Raw genomic sequence first — 13350 nt, forward strand, 5'->3', positions numbered from 1 at the left:
ACTATCTATGCTGTTCATACATGGTGACTGAGACAGAAGAGAAATTCTGAGGAAAGTTTCTGTGGAGGTACAACCCGTAAATCCTGGGCATGGTGTGCCCTCCTGCAAATCCTGCTCCACCTTCTCATGCCTTAATCCCACCCTGTCACATCAGGCGTTCTTCAGTAGCTAGGGGCATATCCACATACCCCCACCCCCAAATCAGAGCCAGGATTCTAAACAAAGCTAAACACCCCGCCAGCACTTTGCAATTCTGAAAAAATAAAATAAAAAGGAAACTACTATCAAACATAGTATAAAATCTACGCTCTTATTACCATCACAAAATAAGTATTTCATTGATGGCAACTCAGGTTTTACATTCCACAAGAAGAAAACAGCTCTGTCAACGGTGGTAGCTGCCCTAACGTTTTTGGTTTCTGAACCGCAGCCTCTAAGTTATTTTCTAAATAAAGTAACTAAACTTATCTGAACAGGCCAAGAAGCTTCAGGAAATACATATAGATGATGATTAAAAAGTGTTAGAAGAAATTTAGGTAAAGTCACAAACCCTACCCATCTCTCCGGACTTCCAACCAGACTTTAAGGTCTCCCCTAAACTGTGAGTAAAACAAATGGGCCCTGCTAGAGCAATTTCAACAGAAAAAGAATCATGCAGGAAATAAATTCCGTTATAAACACCATGGCCCAGCATCCCGTGTCCCCAGACACCTGCTTGGGGGCCCACTGACAGCAGCACTACCCTTGTTCCTCCACATGCAACTCTCCCCCACGGGCTTTCTCTTGGCCAGCTCCTAGGAGCCCCTCCAGGAAGGTCCGAGTGAAGGGCATGACTGGCCCTGGGAAGAGCCCTTACCCCAGTGGGGAAGTGGAGTAGGATACCCCAGCTTCCTGGGGCCTGAGGGGCCTGAGCTGTGTTCCCCTGAGGCACCACACTGTGGCTTCCTTCCCTTCCCTTCACTGTCCCACTCCCAATTCCGAGAGCTTTCTGGGACCACCTCCCAAAGAAACCACCTGAGCTCAAAATGTCAACTAAGGAGACCCTTCCCGGCCACTCCATTGTGAGGGCATACAGCAGAAAGGGAAAGGTTAGAAGAAAAAAAAAATCAAAACTTTTTGGGTAGGTAAAAGTGGGGGAGGGTTCTAACTAAACAAGATTCCACAATGTAACAATGATAACAGCTATGGTTGCAATCAATTACTTAATGTCAAGTCACTGTGCGAAGCATAGTTTTTGGGGTTTTTTTTGTTTTGCAGCCTTTTGCCTTGCTTTGGGGGCAGTACCCCTAAGTCTCCCAAAGACCGTGGGGTGCAGACGGTGCTTAGAACTCCCAGCCCCACCCCTCCAGGTGTGGCACTTGATCAAGCCCCGTCCAGATTTTTCAGATGTTCCAGCCCTAGTAACTGGCATGACACATCACCCTGGTCAAGTAAACCTAGGACCTGGGGGAGGAGATCATTTCTACTGGTTTGATTAGAGGTCAAGGTGTGAGCCTGGAACTGTTAGCAACCCTCTTGCTACGTGATAGAAGAAGCTGTCTGATGAAGCCGACAGACAGGAAAAGAGAAAAAATGCTGAGCCCCTGGACCCAGCCACGCCTGAAGTCCAGCTCCTACTCTGGGCTCCCTAGTTACACAACAAATTCAGTGAGTTACTGTCTGTCACTTATCATACCATTAAGATGTCACAATCAATCATAGGAGGTATGAGCGTTGCTGTAGATGAGGAAACTCGTGCAGAAAGATTATAAAATTTGGCCAAATCCTTGGTGTTAGGAAGTGGCCAAGTCAGCAGTCAGGGTTGAAATACATCTTTCTGACCTGACACAGTAAAGACTTACAAAAGGAACCTAGTAAATGTATACCTAGAGCAAGAGGGAGACAGGTAAAGCAAACATGCCAAAAGTTGTCCATGATTAAATCAAGGTGCTAGAGGTTAAAAAAAATAAACAAAACGTCTGTATTTGTTTGAAAAAAATGTATAAGTTGAACAAAACATCATCCGTGGTATTGGCCATCCCTCCAACCATGTCTGAAAGCCCCCCACTTCTCTTTCTGCCTGTCATCGCCCCAGCCCAGGTCATACACCACCCGGTCCCTACTTGTGTCCGAGCTTCGCTCATCCATTGCCCATCCAAAGTGATCTTTCTGAGCACGAATCTGATCAAGTCCCTGTGCTGGATAAATCCTCCGAAAGCTCCACAGTCCCCTACGAGCAAGCTCGGACTCTCGGAAGTCGCCTTCACCCCAGCCACGGCCCTGGCCCTGGTCAGCTTTTCTCGCGTCCCATTCCGCCCCAGCACCTCCCTTTTACACTCACTAGCTCAGTCTCTCTCTCTTCATATACACTAGTCGTATTTCGAGATGTTTCTAGAGCCATGTTTCTCTCTCCTCTAGACCTTTGCACATGGCCTGCGTCGCTGACACTCACCCCACACACACACACAGCCTCCCTGTCCTGCTCCTCCTGTCTGACTCCTCCTCAGCCCTTAGGCCTCGGTGTCAACACTGTTCCTTCCTCTGGATAACAGTGCCCCGTGCTGTCCCTGTCACGGCCTCAACACACTGTACTCTGATTGCTTACACTGAGAGACCGGAAGTTCCACAGGGGCAAGGTCCATGTCTGTCTGTTCAATGAAGAGACACACAGACAGACACTCGGTATAGAGAGGGTAGATGGACAGTGCTATGGTCTGAATGTTTGTGTCTCCTCTCAAATTCATATGTTGAAATCCTAACTCTGAAGGTGTTGGAATCAGGTGGTGGTGCCTTTGGGAGGTGATCAGGTCAGGAGGGCAGAGACCAAAAGAATGAGATGAACGCCCTTATAAAAGAGTCCCCAGAGACTCCCTCGCTGCGCCCCTTTCTGCCATGTGAGGGTTCAGTGGAAAGACAACCAACTAGGAAGCAGTCCCTCCCTGGACACCCATCTGCCGGCACCGTGATCTCAGACTGCTGCTCTGTGAGAAGTAAATGTTTACTGTTTATAAGCCACCCTGTTTCTGGTATATTGTCACAGCAGCCAGAATGGAGTAAGACGGATGATAAATGGGTGAAAAAGTAAACCGTGGCTGGCTGAGAGACACAATTATATGACCTGAACTTTGCTACAAAAATCTTTTTTAATAAATTATGGTTAGCCACAAAATCATTAAAATATTCATAAAGTCAGGCAATGAAGAGACTACTGCGTATCACTCATAGCCACTTATACTTCTCAATACATGGAGAGGGTCATGATGTATGCAGCTGACCTTCAAGTTATTTAGCAAACGTGTATGTGTAGGCATAGTCCAACATTAAAAAAAAGACAGCAAATTGTTAATAATTATTGAATCTGGGTGAGTAAATTGGTGCTATGGGAGATTACTACATTATTCTTTCAACTTCTCTGTATGTTTGAAAAGTTTCATAACAAAAATTGATTTCTGTCCTCCACTTTTTAAGTCCCAGGAAGTATAATCAATCATCGGGCCCAATGTAATAGCTCCTACCTCCCCCTCCCCAACTGAGCCCAAGCCTACGCTTCAGGGAGGTAAGATTTTCGGAGAAAATTCAATCAGGGTATGTTTGACTTGCATTGCCTAACCTAAAAATCTCTGCAAACAGAAATATATAACGTCAGTTCCATTTTTTAGAAACATGTGTTTCCCTTTTCAGATTTTAAAAAGCGTCTAAGAACAGGAAATGATTTAGCTAAAGCACTACATAAATTTGTGTTCCATGATGTACTGCATGTGTTTCTACAAAATACCTCTCATGAATAACTAAGTACTGTAATATGATTTAAAGATACATTTTTTCTTTAATAATAAAAAAATGCTTGGTATAACATTTAATAACAGCCATATTAATCAAGCACTGCCAAAAGATATTTATAGTCAGTTCCTATCATTTCACATTCCCGTCACCAACCCACGGCTTCTCTAGTGAACATGAGTCTCATGTGAGGACGTAGAGCGAAATCTGAATACCTCGATCATTAAAACAAAAATGAAAAGATGCAATAGAATTACTTAAATGAAATTATGGAAATATTCTAACAGTTCTTAGAAAAAGAGGTACTAGCTTCTTCAGAAAAGAATACAAAGCATGTCAGATACGATGCTTTTTAACTGCAAGTTATCTGAAACCTCTTCTCAAAACACCTTCAATAATAAAGAAAATAATTCTCTGGCTTTACAGGAAATCAAGAAGTAAGGCAGCCTTGGCGGCTGGTCCCAACCATCTCTCAGGTCCACCTTCTTCAGGGCAGCTTTGCCTGCAGGTGACTCTCTATTATGATATCATATCCCAGGTCCAAACATTACGTCCAAGCACAAAATCATGAAAAAGAATGGAGACTTGCTTCTTGTATCTCCTTGGGAACGGGGAAATTGGTCTCTGATCCCTCAAGGCTAACTATCCCTCCTCTCTTATTGGCTGGGACTGGCTCTGTCAGTCACTAGAAAGAGATGCTTCAGTGACCTAGACGCATCATTTGGAGTGGGACGCTCACTGAGGAGTCAGACACGTTGACCACTATGCAGCTCTAGTGTCAGTAATTAGAGGATAGGGGAGTGTCACTGAATTCCGACAAATATGTAACACAAGAACGACAATCCTATAAAATGAAGAGGGAAGATGGGAGGACGGAGGGATGAGCGGGTGCCTTGAATGGATAAGTAACAAAAGTTCTCAATTCTGAACAGGCTAAATAATCTAAAAAATACCCCCAAAAAATTACCAAAAATTTGAGGGGAAAATTTACAGAAAGTATAAATTTTATACAGTTCTTTTAATAACAACCTACATTTCACCCTTGAACAACATGGGTGTGAGTTTTTAGGCTGAATTGTGTCCCCCCCCAAAAAAATTCCTATGTTGAAGTCCTAATACTTAGTATTTCAAAATGTGACTGTATGTGGGACTTTAAGGAGGTAATTAAGTTAAAATGAGGACATTAGTGCGGGCTCTAATCCAATATAACGAATGTCCTTATAAGAAGAGGAAATGTGGATACTTACACAGAGGGAAGACCATGGGGAGACACAGAGAGGAAGGCTATCTACAAGCCAGTGATCTAGCACAGAGCCTTTCCCTCGTGACCCTCAGAAGACACCAACACGGATGGCACCCTGACCTTGAACTTCCAGTCTGCAGAACCGGGAGAGAGAAACTCCTACCGTTTACGCCATCCTGTCCATGGTGCCTTGTGATGGAGCCCTAACACAGGCGAATACAACCACTGTCCTCACATAGATTGTGTCGGAAATACAGAGCGCCCAGGCCAAGTCCTGAAGCCCGCGGAGTCCGGGAGAGAAGCCACCTGTAAGCCATGGATCGCAGCAGGAGATCCGGAAGCAAAGCGGAGTCCAGGAGCAGAACCTTACAGTGGTGGAAACCACAGACGAGCGCAACTAGAGCTCAAGGACACAAAGGGCGAGTTACCCTGTGGGTTCGGTCACAGGACGAAGACGGCAGGGCGGGAGGCAGAACAGGTTAGTAAGTCCGGGAAGCAGGTTGAGAAGGGAAGTAAGGACAGCCATGGAAACAGGAGGACGCAGGAGTCAAGAGATCATGCTGGGAGATGGTACAGACGTGACTAAGTCGACAGAGGCTTTCCTTGAAAAATAGCAACTCCAATCAAATCAGAGAGCGGCACACGGTAAAAACTATAAATATAGTAATGACGGCGCTGGGCTCCAGGGGAACGCAAGCTCCCAGCCCCCTTCCATTCCCAGAAGCCTCCGCGCCAACACCCATTTCCGCGCCCAGGAGGAGGCATGGGGCTGCTCCAGGGACGGTCTGAGAAGATATGAATCAGCCTTTCATCATGAACTCCTGCCAAAAGGGTCACGCAACTGACGATGGGATCGCTTTGGTCTGTCATGCGCTGTGAAAATTAAGTGAAACAAAGACCAGGGGAGTTTCCACAGGAGGCCTGGTAACCTCCGTTCTCAGGCCTGTTCAGCCTCCAGTCCCAGCGGGAACCTGGAGCAGAAAGGATCTGGGCTCAGGCCCACAGACAGTGGCCCGATCCCAGGGTGCTTCCTTTGTCACCACCGTCCCCCCTCTGCTTTCCTCTCAGGGCCAGAACAGGAACAGCCCAGACCCAACCGGGAGCAGGGCAGCCTCTAGACTAGAAGGACAACCATCCTTCCTGATGACAGTAAAGAGAGTCCTTTCCCCAAAGCCCCAAGCAAATAGCTCAGTTAAATGGATCAACGGCCCATTGCTGAATCAGTGACCACGGGATGTGGGGGAAGGGCTGTCCTTAGCCAGGTCAGGCCTGGAGCTGAGGCGCCGCCAGCATCATGAACTATGTGAAACACCACAGGAATGCTTGAATGAAAACAGCTAAATCAATCAGTCAATCAATCAATCAATCTATCAATCTGAGACTTAGGCACTGCTGGGCCAAGCACATTTTATTTATGTGTATGTGTGTGTATACCCATGTGTGCGCATCTATGTATATATACGTATTTCTGTATACATATGTAAATATGAATGTATCAAATGTACTGCTATATGTTATATAAATGCACATATATAAGCTAACTCAAAGATATTGGAAAACTACGCGAAAAGAACAGACACACGCAAAAGGACGGGGAAGAACACAGATGGCGTATGCATAAATAATGCATCAGTGATGAGAGCAATAGTCCTGTGGGAGGGAGTCCAGTTGACAGAGAAGCCAGCAGGTGGAACTGTCAAGGAAAGAGCGCCGGGAAGGAGAAAGAGAGAAGCAGAGCAAAGAGAGCTGAGAAAATGAGGAAAGTCTGTTATTCAACAGAAGTGGAGAGGCTCACAGTGTGGTTCCCTTATGCATTAAAGGCTGGTCTCCTTGATGTATGAGTAACATGGGAATTTGAAACACAGTCCTAGAATAGCATTCAGAAAAAAAGGCAAATTAAATACCACTGTGCAAAACTCACCAAAACAATAAATGAGTGCTACCTGTAACACATCCGGTCATCAGCAAAACTGGACCTAATTGCTAAGCAAAACCCTATGATTCACATAGGACACATCTGGATAAAATATCAAAGTCACTCTAAGTTTATCCCCCTTGATGTGCTGTTTAAATTCTACTTGACTATTTTATGGGGCATACACATTTCATAGCAATCTCAAAACAGCATCTGGGCTCTAAAAGCCAGTGGCCATATGATCCGTGGCCTTTTTTGTGAACAAAGTCGCCTCCACGTTGATTCATTTATTTATTATCCATTGTTGCTTCCTCACTACAATGGCAGAAACGAGTCATTGCGACAGAGACTTTATAGAACACAAAGCCTCAATTATTGGCTATCTGGCCCTGTATAGAAAGCTTGCTTTAACTAGTGGTTTCTTTTAAACTTATTTTTCAATTACAGTTGACATATAATATTAGTTATAGGTGTACAACATATGATTAACATTTAACTACTTCACAAAGTTAACCAACCCGATGAGTCTAGTATCCATCTGGCACCACAGTTACTACACTATTATTGACCATATTCTCTATGCTGTACTTTACATCCCATGACTATTTTGACCATATTCCCTATGCTGTACTTTACATCCCATGACTATTTTTATAACTGGAAATGTGTACTTCTTTATCCCTTTCATCTTTTTTACTCATTCCACCAACCCCTGCCCATCTGACAACCATCAATTTGTTCTCTGTATCTGAATTTGTTTCTGTTCAGTTTGTTTGTGGGTTTTTGTTTTGTTGTTGTTTTTTTTAGATTCTACATATGAGTGAAATCATAACTAGTTCTTTAAAACTCAATTCTTGAATTTTTCCTAATAAAATGTTGGAAAAACTCAATTTTTAAAAATTTGGGAGTTTAGTAATAGATTTACAATGAAAATGCATTAAGTAAAATAACAACAAATGATAGTAACAAAAGAATACTCACAATCTTTCAAGGAGACTTAGCCCAGAAAATGAGCCATTCTTCAGCTCGGATATTTTATTGTTACTCAGAATCCTAGAATGACAGAAAAATAAAATGTAGGTTGCCTAATATATATATACCATCAATATAATATCAAAGTAATTTAGCGCATTATGTTTAAACCTATGAGGAATTCTAAGAAGTCATTTATTACCCCCCAAATTTTTGAGGTGCCTGACAAGAAAAAGGAGCCTCCTTCTCTTTTTTTGAAAAACCACCTAAAAGAGCTCACTTACATATGTCCTCTAAAATTGTCCTATCAACACTGAACCAAAATCTTTAAAATAAAAAGAGAACTCAACACAAAATAGCTCTTAGTTCACTGTAAGAACAAAGAATGCCACATACATTTATATAACTTACATGAATTAAATACTTATTTAAAAACTGGAAACTTAATATAAAAATGTGTAATATGATCTATAAAATATTGACCATACAAAGAAATAATGTACCCTCTAGATATCACTTCAATAATGCTGAATATCATTTGTATTTTAACGGTATGCAAATCTACACACCTGTGCGTGTAAAAACTTTCCAAAGCCACTCCCATACAGACAGACACAGGTAGCTGTGTCACAGTATTATACCTAAGTATCAAGACAATGTCCTTAAAAATAGGAACTGAAAACAAAAATTTATTAAAATAAGTCAGAGCCGAGCCACCCCCACGGCAGGACTTGCCTCAGAAGAGACTATGTCTACATGAGCTTGCTTCCCCTCTCGGCTATGTCACTACGCACCTTTTGAAGCTTAAATACCAATAACGAGTTTTCATACATAAAGTGAGAATGCTAAAGCCACCTGATTTGGGCCGTGGGGATATCACGTCAAGACGGTGAGAAAACCAAGGCATAGAAGAGTTACATTAATAGCATAAGACTGCATTAGCAAACGGCAGGACCAGATGGGGACCCCAGGAAATCTCTACTCCAAACCCCACATTCTCCAGCCTATGCCCACGTTAGTCAGGAGACACACATGGCATCGTGGGTAGAAAATTCTCCATCGCACAGTGCTGCACAACGCAGAGCACCCTCCACACTGGGTCCAAGGTTGAGTGGGATCCGCCCTCTTTCTGGACAGCGTAGCACAGAAATTCTATGTATATACAACTTTAACAGAATTCGTCTGAGTCGTAAGATGTCAGGTACATTTTTACTTTTTGTCTACCTTCATTATTCAAAAAAAAACCTTTATTTGCATTAAAACAAAAATACCCATCTGATATCTGATTTTCTTCGGTAGTGGAATAAAAAAAAAATCCCTACTCATGCAGATGAACATTTCAGAGTGTGTTCTGTGGGGTGATTATTAGAAGCTACTCTCATCACGTATACCAGTGTTAGATAGAATCCCAGCTCTATCGTTTTCAAGTGACACTGATCTTGGGCACGTCACCTCTCCTGTGTGTTGTGTGTAACAGAGTTCCGTCCTTCCTAAAATGGGAAGGATGATATCTACCTCGTAAACACTAGAAGGAAATTAGAAAATGCATGACACACTCAATGAGTGAGTATTCATTAAATTTCTGATTCTATTTCTCTGGTGCTAAGACACACACCCTCCCTCATTTTAATGTTTCTTGCAATCAAAGTACACTATGTGTAGTGTGTGGCCTCTCCCCAAAGCTGTTACTAAAGCAAAGACAGGCTTTGACGATGGGGACCAAGAAAACCTGGTGATCCAAAACATTTCAATTCAAATGTAACACCATGTTCTCTAATCAGAATTGCAAAAGTGTTTAAAAATGAGGTAGATGCCACAGGCAAGAGCAAACGCAGACTGGTACATGCCCACAAAGGTCACAAAACAGGCTTCCTCAAGCAGCCTGGCAGTGCCCACCCCAGAGCCTCTGACCTCCTATTCCAGATATCAACCCTAAGCTAACAAGTCACCCATCTGACAAGAAGTATATTCAGTGACCTATTTCAGCATGACTTAGAACACAAACATTAGAAACCACCAAAGAGGCCACTTTACGTTAAGAGGAAGAAGTAAACTGTGGTACACCCAAACAACAAAATTTCACACATCCATAAAAAAATTATTCTACCAAAGGAAACCTGATGAAAAAGAAAATGCTTACAGTTTCAAAGCGAACAACAAAACTGAGACCGTGGATTGAAAACCATGGATTATTTAAAAACTGGAAACTTAATATAAAAATGGATTGAAAAGAATCTAAGCAGAGACCACAAAAAGAGAGAGAAGAAATACATCAAAATGATCCCTCTCTTAGTGATGAGGCTTCCAATAGTGTCTCTTTTGTTCTTTATATTCTTGCAGTACCTTCTGAAACATCTAGAATATGACTTGTTTTTAAAACATTTTTTCTGCTGATGATAAACATAAGAATCTTAATAACTAAGCATAGCTAAACATTGAATGAATTTTGAATACAATTATATCTTAGCAATAAAAACTGAAACAAGGAATACTTTATACTTTGGGATTAAAGATTCATGTTTATTTATATTCAAAAACTGTTTATGTGGGGACTGTTTGCAACTTAACAGGCACTTAACGTAGTGCAAAGAATGATGGTGATGACAACCAGAGTCCAGGGTCATAACTGAGATGCCACCAGTAATACATGATTTAGCTTGTGACAGTCACTTCACTTTTCTAGGGAGACTTCAATCTCATCACTTTAAAGATGTAAAATAAATAGACGAGAATGGTCACCAAGATCTCTTCTAGCTCCTTTTAATTTTCTATAATTATTGGAATTTTAATAAGCAAAGCTGAAAAACTTTACGGTGACCAAGAATTTATAACCACTTAACCCAAAATAAGGAAAATGATACAATCTCCCAAGTTCACTGACATGAGTGTCCTGTTCCCGAGTGAAGAATGAAACCCAAAGATGGAAGTAGCTTGTGAAAAACCGCCAGGGTGGTGACTGAATGACACAGCGTGCGGTATTGCTTCAGCCAAAGGACTGTCATTTGCTCAGTCATAAAGGCTTTAGTACAATAAATGATAGATTTTATTGAGGAGAGTAAAAAGACATTTCATCACACTTAAAAAGTTATAACTGTAACCTTAAAAATATAGTTTATAACCTCCTGTTAATATATTCAGTCTACACATTACTTGTCATGTTTTAGGATTCTGTGCAAGCAAACAGGAACCGTATGAATAAATCTATTCTGCAGACAGCTTTTATACTCAATTTTGAGACATGGGGGTGGGGGGAGACTGTGGAACTAGCAAATGCATAATATGTATCGTTATAAACCTAAAACCCACTCGTAATCAATATTTTCGCTGACATGTTTGAAACTTCAAACTTTCTAGGAGGTACCTCAATGAAAAATATAAAGCTTGGCCAAAGTCATAAAGCTTATATACACCCATTTCTGTTCTATACTAATGATGTTAACTCCACATGATCTATAGACAATGCTTAGGAATGCTGCTCTGGGCTCACGTCTCTTGAATTTCAACATTGCAAGTTTGATGTCCACTGCTATCATTTAACACAGTACCAAGGTAGTTCAGTATATCATTTATGCGGAAACAGAGGAGTAAGACTTAATGCAAACATCGTTTTTTGTTGTTGTTGTTTTTAAATCAAAAATTTACGGAGCAGAAAGAAATAAAAATTCAGTATTACAAGTTCTCAGTCGCTTGCTATTGCCAAGTCTCCGAATGAAATGCTGTTAACAACACCCACCCCCTGTGTGGCACAGAGCAGAGAGTAATTCTCCTTTGGGGAGGAAATGAAAATATATTTCAAGGGCACTCAATATTCACCTCAAATGTTAGGAATATAATTCTTACAGATAACTGCTGAAGGGAAAAATCGGATTGAGGGGTATTATTGCAGTGGGCTGAACGGTGGCCTCCAAAAGATACATCCACCCAGAACCTGTGAATGTGACCTTAACTATAATAGAAAGAGGGTGTTTGTGGTGTAATTCAGTGTAAGGTTTTGGGAGGAGATCATCATGGATTAGGGGGGCCCTAAATCCAAGGACAAGAGTCCTTAAAAGAGAGGGAGGTGACTCAGAAAAGGTCTGGTGTAAAGGTAGGCTGACTCAGAAAGAGCAAAAAGAGAAAATGGAAAGCAGGCAGATGTAGAAGTTACAACTAATGGTTTTCCAGATCCAAGGAAAGGAGCAAATAGGGTTACACTTTAAAATGCAGTACATTTTAAAACCTTTTTTATATTTTTAAACCCATAAGCAATGTTAAAAGATAAAAAATATTTACAACTACTATCAAAAACAAAGGCCTAATTTCCTAAATATACAGAGCTGTTAAAAAAAAAAAACAATAGAAAATGTAGCCAAAGCCATGAACAGATAGTTTGATAAAAGATAAAAGTAAACACTAGTGGATTATAATCATATGATATACAATCTCAATCATAAGAGAAATGTAAATTAAAACTAAAACAAGATACCATAAATCACTTAGAGTGGGGAAAAGAATATACTAACACATTTTATATTCAAACAGCCACTTATATTTTGCTATAAATCAGTAAAATCACTATGGAGGGCAAAAATACAAATTAATCTATTAATTCCCCTTCTGGAAATTTATCCTAAAGATATACTTTGGCAAAATATATTACATGTTAAATGTTGTATAATTGGATATTTATATAACAAAATTATTTACTGCATTACTGTTTCTAAAAGCTAATGACTGAATATTTAGGTTGGTTCCGGTAATACGGGATTGGTTCAAGCTGTCCACAAAATGGAGTACCATGCAGATGTGGGGCGAGGGTGCTACCAGGTATTCATGCAGAAAAGTCAGGCATGCCATTTAAATATTAAGTTTCCATCCACTGACATTTCTGATTTGCTCAAGTCATACAAATTGCAGTCATACAACTTGATTCTGTATATTAGATTTACCATGTAGCATAACACCTGTTATTGCTACAACTTTATCAAATATAAGAAAAACGGACACAATAGTGAGGCCATGCTTTTGAGTCACTAACCTCAATGGGCACATGGACTGAATGACTAGAACCTCCTGTTATAAGCTAAACTCAGGAATGTTAACTCCACAACAGTAACTTTTGAGTGCTTTGCTCCATTTATCCCACTAATGAAAACTGGTTACTCCCCAAATTCTTCCATGTTCTGGTCCAGGGGCAGCCAAACCCAACTCTCCACCTGTTCTCCTGACAAGACCATGGGCTCTAAGAATGGTTTTTATATTTTTAAACGGTTAAAAGAAAATAAAAACAATAGTGTTTATGATACACGAAAATTATATGAAATTCAAAAGTCAATGTACTTCAAGTTTTATTGGAACACAACCATGCCCATTCATTTAAGAATTGTCGGGCCGGCCGAGTGGTACGATGGTTAAGAACTGGCTTGGGACGCCAGAGGGCCCCGGTTCGGATCCCACATATGAGGGCCAGTGACACTGCCCT

General features: G+C 41.2%; 1 protein-coding gene across 1 annotated transcript in view; it reads right to left on the reverse strand.

Annotated features, from left to right (window-relative positions):
- Positions 1–13350, reverse strand: part of ADGRA3 (adhesion G protein-coupled receptor A3) — a 128568-nt gene that overhangs the window by 87809 nt on the left and 27409 nt on the right. The window contains exon 2 of the mRNA XM_019642386.1: positions 7899–7970. The gene's annotated coding sequence lies outside the window, so the exon portion shown is untranslated. The remainder of the gene's footprint in view (positions 1–7898; positions 7971–13350) is intronic.

The sequence above is a fragment of the Hipposideros armiger genome, unplaced genomic scaffold (genome assembly GCF_001890085.2).
Source record: "Hipposideros armiger isolate ML-2016 unplaced genomic scaffold, ASM189008v1 scaffold_68, whole genome shotgun sequence".
Classification (NCBI taxonomy): domain Eukaryota; kingdom Metazoa; phylum Chordata; class Mammalia; order Chiroptera; family Hipposideridae; genus Hipposideros; species Hipposideros armiger.